General features: G+C 38.8%; 1 protein-coding gene across 2 annotated transcripts in view; it reads right to left on the bottom strand.

Moving 5' to 3' along the window:
* The window catches only part of LOC122565424 (guanine nucleotide-binding protein G(I)/G(S)/G(O) subunit gamma-7-like), a 187,117-nt gene that overhangs the window by 131,735 nt on the left and 40,128 nt on the right, over positions 1–15,254 (bottom strand). Inside the window, exons 2-3 of one of the 2 annotated variants that reach the window (XM_043721388.1) lie at positions 13,594–13,658; positions 13,207–13,253 (exon numbers count right to left, since the gene is read on the bottom strand). The gene's annotated coding sequence lies outside the window, so the exon portion shown is untranslated. The remainder of the gene's footprint in view (positions 1–13,206; positions 13,254–13,593; positions 13,659–15,254) is intronic. The other variant, XM_043721387.1, reaches the window with a different exon arrangement.

The raw sequence follows: 15,254 nt of genomic DNA, 5'->3' as shown, positions 1-15,254 counted from the left end.
TCTTTGAATGTTGCCACTCAGGTGGATAGAGCTTGTAAGACGGCCTATGGTGTATTAGCGTTCATTAGCAGAGGGATTCACTTCAAGAGTCGTGAAGTGATGTTGCAACTGTACAGGACTTTGGTTAGGCACATTTGGAGTACTGTGTGCAGTTTTGGTCGCCTCATTTTAGGAAAGATGTGGAAGTTTTGGAGAGGGTGCAGAGGAGATTTACCAGGATGTTGCCTGGAATGGAGAATAGGTCGTACGAGGATAGGTTGAGTGTGCTAGGCCTTTTCTCATTGGAACGGCAAAGGATGAGGGGTGACTTGATAGAGGTTTATAAGATGATCAGGGGAATAGATAGAGTAGACAGTCAGAGACTTTTTCCCTGGGTACAACAGAGTGTTACAAGGGTACATAAATTTAAGGTGAAGGGTGGAAGGTATGGGGGAGGATGTCAGGGGTAGGTTCTTTACCCAGAGAGTGGTGGGGGCATGGAATGCGCTGCCTGTGGGAGTGGTAACCTTTAAGCGGCAATTGGATAGGTACATGGATAGGTGCTTAAGCTAGGACAAATGTTCAGCACAACATCGTGGGCCGAAGGGCCTGTTCTGTGCTGTATTGTTCTATGTTCTATTTATTCAGTCCCAGCATTAGAAAAAAGATTGCTGGAGCACAGCACTCTCGGTGGGGAATTTCAACACCCATCACAAGAGTGGTTTGGCAGCAGGACTACTGATTGAGCTAGTCAGTTCCTAAAGGACATAGCTGCTAAATTGGGTCTGGTCAGTCAGCAACCCTCATCCCCATAAGTGAAAATAAATTGCTCAAATCACAATACACAAAGCTCAAATTTCATGGGCAGCAAATTCTCAAACAGCTGATGTGAAGTTAAGCTCGAATTCTTACAAAGTTCCAAAGCACACTTAAAGCATATATTTTATAAACAGCAAATATTTTCCTAGTGTTACTAAGTCACAGCTAGACAAGCATCAACTGTAAATGGAGGGAACAGATTAGCAAGGGTTCCTGCTTTTGATCACTAACTCATAACATCTTTTCAACAAGATTTTTGCCCAAATATTATCAGGTCATTTATTGCCAAATTACTCCCAATTATGACAGTATGCTGGTGATGTCACTGGACATTTAATCTAGAATCCATATGGATAGAGGCAAATAAAAAAAAGGGGAAGATGACACTAGTTCGAGCAATTCATAGGCTCCCTAACAGTTGCTATAATGGAGAGACAGAGAATAAATCAGGAGATACTGAAGGCAGTACATCAATCAGGAGTGACTTTAATCTTTATGCAGATTGGCAGAGGAAGCCAAGAGGAAAAGGTCAGAGTGTATAAGGGACAGTTTCCTAGAATGATGTGTTGAGGATCCAAGCAGTGATTTGGCTATGTTGGATCTAGCGATATATAACAGGTTAATGCATGACACCAGAGTAATGAGCAATAGGTGACCATAACATAATAGAATTTAGCATTGAGTTGAGGGGGAAGAAAAAAATTGTGCTGAGTTTAAATATGGGCAGAGCTAGCCGGAGTGGACTGGAAAAGACATTAGGGATCAATGACAGTTGAGGAGCAATGATAATTATGAAAACATTGGTGAAAATAGCTCAACACTCACAGCAAAGAGATATCCCAGTGAGGAGGTAGAATTCCAGGAAAGGGATAAACCCACCACGGTTAACCAGGGAAGTTAAGCAGATCAACAAATTGAAAGAAAAAAATATGGAATTTAGCAAAGAGTGGTGGCAGACCAGAGGATTCGTAAAGAGTTAAAAATCAACAAAATGTGACCAATAAAAAAGAGAGGGTGAGATATGAACTTTGAGTGTGAACTTGCGAGTAATTTGAAGGAGGAGAGCAAGAGCTTCTTCAAATATATTAAAAAGGAATACAAAAGCCAAAAAACAAATATAGGGTCCTTCGAGAAACTGGGAAACAGCAGAGGAGTTGAATAAATATAGGAAAGATTTAGAGGGAAACGGGCCAAATGCAAGCAAGTGGGACTAGTTTAGTTTGGGAAACTTGGTTTACCTGGACAAGTTGGACTGAAGGGTCTATTTCTGTGCTGTAAGACTCGATAAATACTTTCTATTGGTCTTCAAAAGTAGAAAACACTAAAAGCATTCTGAAATTACTAAATAATCAAGGAGCAAAAAAGAGGAGAGGAAATAAGTTAGAGGACATGATCTCAAAACAAACGTTTAAGGTAATGAGGAGGAATTTCTTCTCTCAGAGGGTAGTGAATCCGTGGAATTCTTTACAGCAGACAGCTGTTGAGGCTATGTCATGAAATACATTCAAAGTTAAGACAGACAGATTTTTAAGTCAGTGAGGGAATCCAAGGTTCATGGTGGGGAGGAATGAGGGTGGAGTTGAGGATTATCAGATCACCTATGTTCTCACTGAATGGTAGAGCAGACTCAATGGGCAGAATTGCCTACTTCTAATCCTATGTCTTATGGTCCTAATGCCATGTTCAGGACCTAGCTTCAAATCCATGGTAGATGGTGGGATCAGAATTCGATACACACACACACCTGCGTAACCTCACCTATTTCTGCATGTCTGAAATTAAGTGTGGTGGTGAATTTGCACATAATATTTTAACTGATACAAGCTTAGGACCTGATGAAGGAGCGGCACTCTGAAAGCTAGCGTGCTTCCAATTAAACCTGTTGGACTATAACCTGGTGTTGTGTGATTTTTAACTTTGTACAACCCAGTCCAACACCGGCATCTCTAAATCATGGCTATTTACCAGCATTCTGTCGGGAAGGTGTTAGCTCTTTTACTGTTTCAGCACATAATGTAATTTAGGAGAAGACAGGATGAATTTACTCTACTAGAAAAGACACTCTTGTTGAGAATGTAATGCCTCATTAAATATAAATTTTAATTCCCATTTCATGAAGCAGATGTTTCAGAGTGAGCATAATGCAGAGTTCAGGTATTGCATTGATCAATCATATCTCTGGAATAAAAGATCTGACTATACCATTAAATTGTCTTACAGTAAAATTAATCTGCCACTTATTTTAGTAGCATTAAAGTACAGTAAAACAAGTACCACATTGTTTTTTTCCATTGATTTTCTCTGAAATTTTAATTTGAGAATTTCCCTGAATTGCCTGCAGCTAGACTTTTGCCAATATTTAACAAGGTTCAACTTCAAAATCCTCAAACAAGCCTTCATTTGACATTCAAGTGCAGAAATGGTTTCCAAAAATTCCTACAAAATTGGTGTTACATCAAAAAGTTGTATTAAACAGCAACATGAGAATATCAGCATACTACTGCTTCAACTGCTTTTCTGTATTAGTTAAAATGAAACAAAGGCTAAATGAAACAGGAAAGTCATGTATGCCAAGAGCTAAATAATTAATTTCTTTCAGCTTTTTGAAAATCTTGTTAAAATGCACTTGAGAGTGATCTTATTTTCCTAATCAAATGGCACATTTGCAAAAGTTAATCACATAGAATAAATAAGCACTCCTAGATTTCAGTCTTTATTTTTGCTTCACTCCCCACCTTTCCTCCTCAAAAAATCAGAACTGGGATGATCTGCTTTGGTATTGACAGGCAACCAATTTAGGTAGAGAAAAGATAAGTTTATTTAATTCAAAGCAAATACACCAAAGTGTAACTTGAGTGTATTAATCAAGTACAACATTATCCTCAGTTTAAGTAGTTACACAAATCGAAAATATGATACTGACTAAAAAACATAAATGCAATTATCCCAAACATACGCAGGGAAAAATTTATACAGGATTAGGGTGGGTTAAAGCTCATACAAATATATGAAATAGGAGGTGGCAACCAATCAGCCCTGCTCAAGATTATGGATGGTCAATTTTGCTGCACTTCAATTCTAAATTGAAAACAGTACCCTACACTCTGAATTTACCCAGAAGAAATGTGTTTTCACATTCACCTTGTCAAGACTATTCAGGACCTTTTACACTTCAATCAAGTCACCCCTCACTCTTCTAACAAGCCGAGTCTGTCCAACCTAGCCTCCTCGGATAACCCACTTATTCCAGGTATCAATCTAGTTGAACTGAATAGAGTAATTGAACTGCTTCCAAGATATTTATATCCTTCCTTAAATAAGATGACCAAAACTGCATATAGAATTCAAGATGTGGTTTCACTAATGCCCTATTTACTTTTATGCTCAACTCTTCTTGAAATAAAATATAGTAATCCATTAGCCTTCTTGATTAAATACTGTACCTGCATACTAATTTTGTGCCTCTTGCATTAGGATGCCTACATCAATCTGCATCTCAGAATTCCAGTTGTAATTTTCCATTGAAATAATACTCTGCTTTTTCATTCTTCCTGCCAATATTGAACAAATTGATTTCAAATATACATGAAAAACACACCTGCATAATGGCTGTTGGAAAACAGAAATCAAAACATATTGATCAAAGATTAAGGCAACGTCACACAAAAAAAATCGAAAGATGCACTAAGTCAGGCTGTTACAGCAGTTACCTCAAGACACTGGAGCAGTACCACAAATGCTGTCTATGCAAGATCCTGCAATTTGCTGGGAAGACAGACAACACCAACATCAGGGTCCTCAACCAGGCCCATATCCCCAGCATTGAGTCACTGACCATCCTTGACTGGCTACAATGGGCTGGGCACATTGTCTGCATGACCAACATGAGATTTCCAAGCAGGTGTTCTACTCCTAGCTTTGAAATGGCAGGTACACCCCAGGTGGATACAGGAAGTGCTTCAGTAATACCCTCAAAAGCCTCACTGGTGAAGTGCAACATTCCCACAGCCACCCGGCAATCATTCGCCCAAGACCAAAGTGAAGGAGAAGCATCCAGGAAAGCATAGAGCACCTCAAGACTTGCCGTCAGGAAAACCGCAAGCCGGGCGAAATCAGTGAAAGAAGCACTCTGCCACAGTGATGTCCCACCCATCTCTTCGCATGACCACCACCTGCCCTAAGTGAAACAGAGTCTGTGGTAGCCTATCGGTCTGTACAGCCACCTCACCCTGACTGTGGAAGAGAATCATCCTTATTTACGAGGGACCACTGATAATGATGATGATGATGATGATGATGAGAAGGAGAAACACCTTGAAGTGATCAGACAAATATGCTGGAAGTGAGAAAAAATGACCATTGGCAAAAAACTAGTCAATTTCTTTAGGTGCTTTTAAAAAAAACCTTCCAAACTTATAGGTGAACGCTAGTCGTAATGTCAACTAGAAAATAAAAATTACAAGATTGAAGCAAGTATCCAGGTCCAAAATGGTCAACTTGTAACAATACACCCACAACACATTGCTGGCTCATCACAAAGTTATCACAATTTTGGCTCACATTCCCCAGGTTTAAAATATTCCAATAAGATTAGTCATTTTTAGGGAAATAATTAGATTTATTTTTTAAATTCTAAATCAGCCAAAGTAGATTGGTATTTTGCTGAAGCCACATTTTTTCTTTAAAACTTCACACAGTTTCAAAATAAATGAAAAAGCAGAGAGTCAGATTTTAAAGGAGAAAATGTTTCAGAACAATTACATTAATCTGTCAATTAAATGCACAGTAGCCATCAGCTTGTTTCATATAGAACTCAAATTTTATTGTGATGGCAACTGGGAAAGAATGTGCCTGATACAGTCATGCTCTGTACACAGATAGTTGCCACTTGTTCTGATCACATTAAATACAGTTTATTCCTTTTTTTTGTCCTCTATTTCACCTGGGATGGCATGCAAACACCCATTTGGCCTGAAGCACATGAACCAAAACCAAATCCTGGTATAATACCTTTTAAACATTCATTTAAATTTCATTCTTACTAATCTGCCAGCTGCAGATGCATTTGTCTATATCAGTATCGGTAAGAGTGACCACTGCACAGCCATAGAGTCACAGAGATGTACAGCATGGAAACAGACCCGTCGGTCCAAACCATCCATGCCGACCAGATATCCCAACCCAATCTAGTCCCATCTGCCAGCACCCGGCCCATATCCCTGCAAACCCTTCCTATTCATATACCCATCCAAATGCCTTTTAAATGTTGCAATTGTACCAGCCTCCACCACATCCTCTGGCAGCTCATTCCATACACGTACTACCCTCTGCGTGAAAAGGTTGCCCCTTAGGTCTCTTTTATATCTTTCCCCTCTCACCCTAAACCTATGTCCTCGTGTTCTGAACTCCCCGACCCCAGGGAAAAGACTTTGTCTATTTATCCTATCCATGCCCCTCAATTTTGTGAACCTCTAATGTCACCCCTCAGCCTCCGATGCTCCAGGGAAAACAGCCCCAGACTGTTCAGCCTCTACCTGTAGCTCAGATCCTCCAACCCTGGCAACATCCTTGAAAGGGCTCAGAAAAGATTAACAAGTTTCACAACATCTTTCCAATAGGAAGGAGACCAGAATTGCACGCAATATTCCAACAGTGGCCTAACTAATGTCCTGTACAGCCGCAACATGACCTCCCAACTCCTGTACTCAATACTCTTAATGCCTTCTTCACTATCCTATCTACCTGCGACTCCACTTTCAATCTGACTCTCTGCTTTTTCATTTATTTTGAAACTGTGTGAAGTTTTAAAGAAAAAAATGTGGCTTCAGTAAAATACCAATCCACTTTGGCTGATTTAGAATTTTAAAAATAAATCAAATTATTTCCTAAAAATTACTAATATTATTGGAATATATTAAATCTGGGTAATGACAACCAAAATTGTGATAACTTTGTGATGAGCCAGCAATGTGTTGTGGGTGTATCGTTACAAGTTGACCATTCTGGACCTGGATACTTGCTTCAATCTTGTAATTTTTATTTTCTAGTTGACATTACGATTAGCGTTCGCCTATAAGTTTGGAAGGTTTTTTTTAAAAGCACCTAAAGAAATTGACTAGTTTTGTGCCAATGGTCACGAAGTCCCACCTTAACATGATGGAGCATAGTCTCAGTAGGGTGTGGCACTAACATGGCGCTACATGGGACAGACTTTGAACAGAGCAAGCAGCTCAAGACTGGACCTCCATGAAGCACTGTGGGCCATCAACAGCAGAACTGTACTCCACAATCTGCAATCGCATGGTCTGGCATATCCCCCATTCAACCATTACCATCAAGCCGAGGATCAACCTTGGTTCAATGGAAATTGCAGAGGACATGCCAGGAGTAGCACCATGCATACCTGAAAATGAGTTACAAACAGGACTACTCGCATGCCAAATAGCATAAGCAGCAAGTGATAGACAGAGCTAAGTGATCCCACAATCAACGGATCAGGACTAAGCTCTGCAATCTTGCCACATGCAATCGTGAATGGTGGTGGACAATTAAACAACTCACTGGAGGAGGTAGTTCTACAAATATCCCCATTCTCAATGATGGAAGAGCCCAACATACCAGTGCAAAAAACAAGGCTGAAGCATTCACAGCAATTTTTACACAAAAGTACCAAGTGGTTCATCCATCAAGACCTCCTTCAGTGCTCCCTGGCATATAGATACCTGTATCCTGCCAATTCAATTCACTCTACATGACATCAAGAAACGGTTGGAGACGCTGGATACAGCAAAGGTTATGAGCCCAGATAACATTCTGGCAATAGAATGTTGAAGACTTGTGCTCCAGATCTTGCCACTCCCCTAGCCAAACCCTTTCAGTACAGTTACAACACTGACATCTACCTGCCAATGTGGAAAATTGCTCAAGTATGTCCTGTACATAAAAAGCAAGACAAATCCTACCCAGCCATACCACCCTTCAATCTACTCTCGATCATCAATAAAGTGATAGAAGGTGTCATCAAAAGTGCTATCTCGCAAAACTTGCTCAGCAATAACCTGCTCAGTGATACCCAGTTTGGGTTCCACTAAGGCCGCTCAGCTCCTGACGTCATTACAGCCTTGATTCATACATGCACAAAAGACCTGAACTCCAGAGGTGAGGTGAGTGTGGCAAGCTTTAACATCAAGGTTGCATCAAGTGTGGCTTCAAGGAGCCGTAGCAAAACTGGAATTAATGGGTATCAGAGAGCAAACTCTCCACTTGGTGGAGCCATACCTGGTACATTGGAAGATGGTTGTGATTGTTGGAGGTCAGTCTTCTCAGTTCCCTACATCCCTCAGGAGTTCCTCACAGTAGTACCCTAGCCTAACTATCTTCAGTTGCTTCATAAATAATGCTTCCTCCATCATAAGATGAGAAGCTGGAAGGTTCCTGATGATTGCACAATGTTCAGAACCATTTGCGACTCCTCAGATACTGAAGCAGTCAGTGTTCAAATGCAACAAGATCTGGACAATACCCAGGTTTTGGGCTGACAAATGACAAGAAACATTCATGCCATACAAATGGCTATGAACATCACCTATAAGAGACAATCTAACCAACACTCTTTGACATTCAATGGTGTTACCATCACTGAATCCCTGACTACCAACATCCTGGATGTCATCATTGACTAGAACTCAACTGGACTCGCAACATAAATGCAGTGTCTATAAAAGCAGTTCAGAGGCTAGGAATACTGCAGCAAGTAACTCACCTGCTGATTCCCCAAAACGTATCTATAAGGCACAAGTCACGAGTGTGATATAATACTCCCCTCTTGCCTAGATAAGTACAGCTCCAACAACACTCCAGAAGCTTGACATCATCCTGGACAAAGCAGCCATTTTGTTAACCCATGAAATGTGCAGTAGTTTTTAACGTTTTTTGGCTTCTTAACTCAGTGAATTAATCTTGGCTTGAAGGGACTGGGAAAGGAAAACAGATGACAGAAGAAACATACAATGGGGTAGTCAAATATTAGGGAACAAGCTTGGTGGAGCTCACTAAATTGCATGTCTGTGAAGCAGACATGTGTGCCAAGTTGGAGTTGATGACAACAGGACAGTTTACTTTTGAATTGCACATTGTTGCACATGTAGAAAACTCAGGAGCCTCCAACATCAACATGAATCTTGGCATCATACCAAAGCAGTTTTAACAAACAACAGATGCAGACACAGGATGCCGTCAGCGGAGCAATAAACTTCAGTAATTCTAAGAAGCATTCAGGCTGATGCACAAAGCCAACACGTGAAGGTAGGAATGACACTACACAATACTGAGATTATTAAAAGGCTCTATACTCATACAATGAATATTTGAGGCATCCAATTTACATTTCTAGTTGCCCTCAAGCATTCCTGCTCCACGTGACTGCTGCAAAATTCTAATGTACTCCAACAAAAAGGTGAAAGTATTATTAACCCCTTTCAACCTCTCTACAAAACAATTTCATCGAGATTGTCCAGAAAAATCAGTGCTACAGGTATTTCTGCTGTGACGCACAATTCGTTAACGCTAATTTGCTGTCATGCAATTGACAAATTGGGAACACTGTTTCGAGAGCATGGACTTTTAAAACATATGTTAGTGTTGACGATGTAATCGCAGCCAAGTGCAATTTTTCTACAATGCTGGGTTGTAAAAGAATGCAACCATCACGTTATAGAAGAACTATTCTGTACACCTTTTTGCAGCAGAGCAGAAATATAGGTCAAGGGTTTGTCCTGATCTTGGAGTAATGCAGTGTACATCAATGTAACTTTTAAAAATATTACAAAGAGGAATATAATAAATATAAATTCACTTACATACCAAATCAAACCTCTTTCCAAAATTTAAAATGTATACATGGATTGTTCTATTGTGTCCCCACTGCAGTTTGTTCACTGCATTAATTATGGAATACAGAGGAACCTCCATTATCTGAAGGACATGAGCAGGGAGTATTTTGTTCGGTTAGTCAAATTCCAGATAATCGAACACCAGATAACATTGGTTAGCCAAGCCTCGGGACCTTGTGATCTTGCCAGACAATCCGATACTTGGATAATCAAGTGCAGGATAATCAAGGTTCTTCTGTTAACACGAAAGATCCTCATCAATAACAACTAAATCTTCACAATAAAAAGATCTCAATTGACCAACAACACTGCATACTTCATTAATGTTGCCATGCCATTAAATTCAGAAATAGCAAAGCACAAAATTTTTTAACATTAACTTAGCAAAACGTCAGAGTAATACAGCAGGGAAACAGACTCTTCATGCTGACCACATTCCAAAACTGAACTTGTCCCACCTGCCTGCACTTGGCCCATATCCCTCCAAACCTTTCCTATTCATGAATAAAGCACAAGTACAATCAACTGCAAACACACAAGCTTCTTTTTAAAAACAATGATCCACTCAATTTTGTACTATATAATGTATATTGAGTAATTAAGTGAACTAAGCCTATTTTTATAATAGTTGCTATTAAGCTGTGACAGTGACAACACGAGTCAAGATGATTCAAAACATCAATCTGTAAATTATAACCTCCAAGAAAAAAATATTATAATTATGTTAGCCTTTTCCCTTTTGAGGCATAAATCAATAAAATAAAAACTGTGGCAATTGGTTTCAGAAATTTATTTGTACAGTAATGTTAATGTGTAGCTTACAGCGCTGTGCTTTGAATTGTCAAAAGATAAAATGTTGTTTTCTAAATTTTCACAAGGTTTGTTTGGATTGATTCATTGGCAAGTCATTGGCAAGAGCACCACCTACTGTCTAACTGTCTAACTGTCAAATACACATCATTGACGTTCAAGGTAATAAGGATTACCAAAATTCATTTTTTAAAAAACAACAGGTTCTCATTTAGTAAAAATACAAAAATGGTTAAAACTGATTTTAAATATACTTTTAACTGCTGGATTTGGATAAAAGCTACAAAGAATCAATTCAAGATAACTCAAAATCAATATTACCTCAACTGCAGAGCCATGCAGTCACTAAAAGGTTCCATGTACACCAATATGCTGACACACTGCAGAAGTCACGGCCACACAGTGACCTCAGAAGACCACAAAGTGGAAAAAATATTAAAGGAAACATTGTCCAAAACTACAGTTATGGTAAATTTGTCAGCCATTCACTATCCAAATAGGAAATTCAATCAAAAAGTGCCAGTGACAAGCTGGAGTTCTGGACTGGTAATGTCATTTCAGCCTTAATCACGAATCTTGTTATGTGAACCATGCCAACCAGTTGGAATGTTTTAGGACAAACTAGAGTGTGAAACCAAAGGCAAGCCTGTGTATCTTTGTGAAAAGAGTTCAAACCCTGAAAACGTGGGTAAAGCCATGAGGAAGTCAAATGTGCTGTCAATTAAAGACAAGACAAATTGATTCAGCCAGTGAAAAACTGCTTTATGAAGCAAAAAAAGTAGGCACGGGACTAGGAGACTCCATCAATAACTTTGTCAGCTATTCAAGTACAAGGCAAACCCTGAGAATAGTTTAACAAGCATGCATTTGCTTCAAAAAGGAAGAGACTGAGAACAGGTGCATACTGTGACAAAGCTCTATGATCATCGTTCAAGAAGGACTCTTGCAGTGCATTGGTAGTGTCCCTCCCCCTGGACCAAGGGACCCAGATTCAAGTTCCACCTACTCCAGGGGTATGTATTAATATCTCTCTGACCAGGTTGATTTAAAAAAAGTTAAACTTTTTTTTTTGAGTTATTTTGGTTCAAACCAACTCAAGCAAAAAAAATTCTCACCTCCAGTCCAATCCTACAGAAGTAGATGCAGTATGTTCTTTAAAAAGAGTCCAGTAAATGCCTGCCCACTCACTTGGTGTTTGCCTATCTGAAACAGCAACATTTGATAAAGATACTCTAGGATTTTACACTGCAGCACAGAAAGCCAAAAAATATATTTGACTACAGCGACAACATGTTGGACAGTATCACTAACAGCACACTAACAAAGGACAAAAAGGTTACGGTTTTTCCACAGCTAATTCCCAACATTTTTCAATGTCTTAAGTACAGGGTGAATAAATAAAGGTATATTTCATATATTTACTATTCCAATGTTTTAGTTTTTTTTTTAAAAACCTGAAGTGCATTTGCAAGCAAACCAGCTTGAGTAGGGGCTTCCTCAACTTCTCAAGGTTCCATTTAACACACAAGTTGCTGTAATTTGACAAAAAGATTTTACTCTATCCAATTAAACTGTTGATACTATGGCAAATACAACAGAGAAATTATTAAAATATTGTTATAAGGCAGAAAACAGCTGTTTGAAGCCTTGATCGTTCTGTAAAATAGTTGGCTGCCTAAATATGTAGGTCTTGACATGCCACCCAGTTAGTTGATATTGCAGGCTCTGAAAACACAAGTGGTCTGGAGTTACCTCTAATGTGACATCTGGATTGGGTCAATTCCACCCTCTTTAAACTAGACATCCAAAACTCTTTTGCCCATGTCTTAACTTGAGGCAAGTCTCAACTCCTACCACCTTTGTGCCCACTGTCCGACACTGGATCCAGGTGAAGTCATATTTTAAAGTTTTCACCTGGTTCGCAAATTTCTTTCTAACCTTGTTTACCTCCATCTCCGTAATCTCCTCCAATCTCACAATGCTTATATCCATACTCATCAAATTATGGCCTGGTAAATATTACAAATTATAATGGTTTTAATTTTGGCAGCTTTCAGTTGTTCAGGTCCCAATGACCTCATCTAAATATACAAAGAAAAACGACAGATATAGTAAAAACTAAAATAGCTTATCCATCACATTAAATGGTACCAGCTCTTGCTAGGATTTATGGATATCAGTATCTGTACAGTTAATTTTTCTTTAATTATTCTCTACATATAGATTGGAAATGTGAGATCACATATTTGTGTTTGAACCCAATACAGCCTTCATCCATCTGCCTCATATTTTCCAAGTGTTCGAGTCTGCAGGTCTTTAAGTTTTCCCTCTTTTGTCCCAATCCACAACAGCCAAGAAAGGTATCGGGTCTCCTATGACTTACTACTTAGTCAGCCAGAAATACTAACGAATCAGAACACAAGGTCACTTCTTTCTCACTTCTGTCAATATTCTCCCTTTCCTGACAGTGGTGTACAGATCGAGGAGAGATAGGCATCATTGCTGAAAGAACTGCCATTCATGCACGATCTTAACAATACACAAGCAACATTTTGTGAATTATATTAAATTTGGTCTGACATGACATGTGCATCATTAAAACAGCTGAGTGGATAAGGTTCAAAACAAAAATCTAGGCTAATTTCTTTCCAGCCATAAGTAACTAGACAAAATACTGTTATTGATCGAATATCAGAAATGAACTCACTGAACAATTAAAGCCAGGTTCTTCTATACCTGAAAGTCTGTCAGTAGCTGTTATTCAAAAAATAAGGTAGAAAAAAGTGACTTCAAACTGGACATTTAAAAGAGCAGCCTTGAAATACACAATCTGATAAATATCATCATTCAAGATTTCTGATTTACATTTACTCTTAGACATCAATATATATCCCTGAGTCAGAATGGTAGCTAGGCATGTAGAAAGGCTCCATGTTAGTTTGTGACAATATCACTAATACAACAGCCAGTATAAATCTTAGTCATAACCAAATGTAATAACACAGAGCACAACAGCATTTTTTCTAAAAACTGTTAAGCATCACATTTTTAAAGACAACAAAACAATTTTCTATAAAGAATTTAAAAGACTGACCTTATCAGCTGATCCAACTGGAACAGTGAGTCTACACTGAACACTCCAATAGGAACAAACACTTCCTGGAAATAGCAAAAACAAAATTTTAATCCATGGTCAATATGAAGTGCAATTTATAACTGAATATAAGGGGATAATTTATTAAAAAGCACAATTTGCTATGCAGTAAGCCATTATGGTGCTGTGTTACTATTTATATATAAAAAATCTATATATGTGTCGCATTTCGCATCTCACCTCATGCCCACAGTTTCAGAGGTCACTTGAATATTGTTATTCAATTGTGCAAATTATCATAGTTAAGTCAAACCAGGTATACAAACTTTTGAATAGACTTACTGAATTGCAAACACGAAATTTATACACATTTGTTTTAAAAGTAATCTACTCATTGTGCTTCACAGAAAGCACCACATATATACTAAGATCAAGACAAAGTATTTTCCTTTGCTAATTTGAGTTTAAATGCAATCCCTGAATGCGTTACATTAGCTGAGGTTAGCTAATTCAGCATACTGCATAAATTAAAAATAAGTCCTCTGAGTTTTCTGCTGTGCTAAATCTGGAAGTGACCATCTTTAATTAACTATCGGGATCCAAACTACAATTCAAGAGATTGTTTCTTTAGGAAAATAATTTAATGCAGTTGTAGAAAACACCAACTTTGTAATAGAATAGTTTTACAAACAATGAAACATTTGTCACCTGTATCTTTGCATCTGGCTTGAAGTTTTAGGAAAAGATTTATCGCCACTCTAAGGCAAGAATGCGCATTACATTCATTGACATTACTCCTGAACTGTGTGCATCATTTATTTCTCTCCTACAGATTCCAGTTCAAGGATGTGTAATTTAAGCTGGGATATAAAATATAGTGGATTTATGAAACAAATAACTTATTACATCAATTTCTGATAGGGGGGCCTTCATATGGTGAACCTTTGCTGATAGCTGAAGGTGCTAATCCTCAAGAGGCAGCTTTGCTACAAGTGCTGGGCACAAACATTCCAGGTGTCTTTCTTCTAGGTTTGTTCATTTTGTAAGCATCGGTTACTGCAACACAGTGGTGGGCATTGCTCCAGCAAATGTTTCTCCCTCACCAGACATGATTTTCTAGGTGTGATAAATTAATATATAGGCAGTCACACTCAAGTATCTTTGATGTCAAGCTTGGGCACCCCACTTGACGAGACTCTCTTATCATACAGAATGATTTTTGTTTTCTCTTTGGAGGTGGGGGTGAGGATGGGGGTGAGGGTGAGGAGGAGGGTGAAGTAGATGATAACTTGCAGGTGGTGATGGTATTCCCATACACTGGATGCCTTTGTCCTTCTAGAGAGTGGTCATGGGCTTGGAAGGTGTTGTCCAAGGAGCATTGGTACATTTCCACAATACATCTTGGAAATAGTATAGATCTTTATGGGCCCTGGTGAGACCACACCTGGAGTAGTGTGTGCAGTTCTGGTCTCCAAATTTGAAGAAAGACATTCTGGCTAATGAGGGAGTGCAGTGTAGGTTCACGAGGTCAATTCCTGGAATGGCGGGATTACCTTACACTGAAAGACTGGAGCGACTGGGCTTATATACCCTTGAGTTTAGAAGACTGAGAGGGGATCTGATTGAGACATATAAGATTATTAAAGGATTGGACACTCTGG

Source organism: Chiloscyllium plagiosum, chromosome 31, assembly GCF_004010195.1.
Source record: "Chiloscyllium plagiosum isolate BGI_BamShark_2017 chromosome 31, ASM401019v2, whole genome shotgun sequence".
Taxonomy (NCBI): domain Eukaryota; kingdom Metazoa; phylum Chordata; class Chondrichthyes; order Orectolobiformes; family Hemiscylliidae; genus Chiloscyllium; species Chiloscyllium plagiosum.
The sequence above is the reverse complement of the archived record's forward strand: the minus strand, read 5'-3'. Positions and strand labels throughout refer to the sequence as shown.